Raw genomic sequence first — 1,696 nt, forward strand, 5'->3', positions numbered from 1 at the left:
AACAATTTTCTTAGTGTCCTATAAACATTTTTCAATTTCTTTTATTCGTTGGAATAATGAATAACTTTTTTTTAAACAGCCAAACATTAAACATTTATGATACTCGTTTATTCAGTGCATCGAAGCTTCAATATTAGAAAAAACAACTACAAAAACAAACAAACCGGTATATAATTATTTACACACATTCAGATACGCTCAAATATAAAATTATTTTTCTTAAAGAGCAGCATTTAAAGCAGATAACTACAGTACAAATTTACAATATGAAATATACAAAAATGTTACAGTTTAAATGCCTCAAAGAATTTTCTTTCATAAACACACCACATATCTGGAAAGCATTTTCAATAAAAATATTGTCTGGTGTACTTTTTCATAATATGCTCATAAGATCATTATGCTTAGAAGAACAAACAGTTTTAACTATACCAAAGCAAACCAAAAGATGTAAACTGCACGAGTAAAGAATTACGGCAAGAGCACTGGAACAGTTGATACAATGTCAAGAAAACACAGAAAATTTCCATTTACTATAGAGCTTTTACACAAACAAGCAATGACAAAAAATGCACATATAACTGGGTTGATAAGTGTTGAGTGTCATTTCTTCTAACAAATTATTTAAATATATTTTCTACTAAAAATATTGTATAACATTAAGTAAAATGTATGAAAAATAACAATATATAATAAACAACTGTAATAAATCTAGAGTATATATATTAACTAGCCTTAAGGACATTCAGATAAAATAAAGACTGATATACACCATTATTCCAACATCTTTATGTTAAAGTAAAACTAACTTACTATACGTTTCTGGTTTATGCATGTATATTAATTTCCAACATTTATAACCTACACTTTCAAATTGGTGAAAATGTTGACATTAACACCCATTTTAAAGCAACCTAACTAAAAAGTAGTTGTTAGTAAAACGAAATTTAAATGAAATTTCTACTGACATTTTATATTTTTTTATTCAAAGTTCTAAATTAATATAAAAATGTATTCGCATACACACACATAACAAAATGGTACAGACATTTTCCACGTTAATAATGATTTATCATATTACTAATTGCTTTAAAAGCAGTAGTAGTTGGAAAAGTACATATAATATGTATAACAGATCAGTTCAAACTTTAAACCATAAAAGTATATTACATATAGTCTGTCTTTTGTGATTTTACTTGAAAAAAAATGCAAATATCTTGGAGATTTGTTATCAGGTAGTGGTAATATAGTATTATTCTAGCATGATACTTTGAATGGCGACTAAGTCATCGTAATTCCAAGAGATCTTCTCATATTTTCATAAACAATATAACTAACACTAACAGCAGGTGCTACTTTCATGAAGTTGGGGGTTATTCCTCTGTAGAGTCCAATGACCCCTTCTGATGGAGAATGTTCCTAAAGAGGCTCACCATGCCACTGTCTGGCTTGCCTTCTGAGTTGGTGAAAAAGAATGTGAAATTAATATTTAACAACTTGTGTACTTGAACATTTTATAACCCAACTTCTGTACTTCCTTATCCATTTTTAAGTGCGAGACTTTTGTAGCTAGTAATATTCATTAATGACATCTGGCTTAGTTCCATAATTATATTCCAGAGCAACATTTATCTTCATATCTATGTTGTTTATATATATAGAGAACATTTTGAAGTTGCGACCTGTGAACAAGAAG

The 1,696-nt window shown here is 28.2% G+C and overlaps 1 pseudogene; it reads right to left on the reverse strand.

The window, feature by feature from the left end:
* Positions 1 to 65: 65 nt before the first annotated feature.
* Positions 66 to 1,696, reverse strand: part of LOC106459472 — a 24,370-nt pseudogene continuing 22,739 nt past the window's right edge.

The sequence above is a fragment of the Limulus polyphemus genome, unplaced genomic scaffold, assembly GCF_000517525.1.
Source record: "Limulus polyphemus unplaced genomic scaffold, Limulus_polyphemus-2.1.2 Scaffold614, whole genome shotgun sequence".
Lineage (NCBI taxonomy): Eukaryota > Metazoa > Arthropoda > Merostomata > Xiphosura > Limulidae > Limulus > Limulus polyphemus.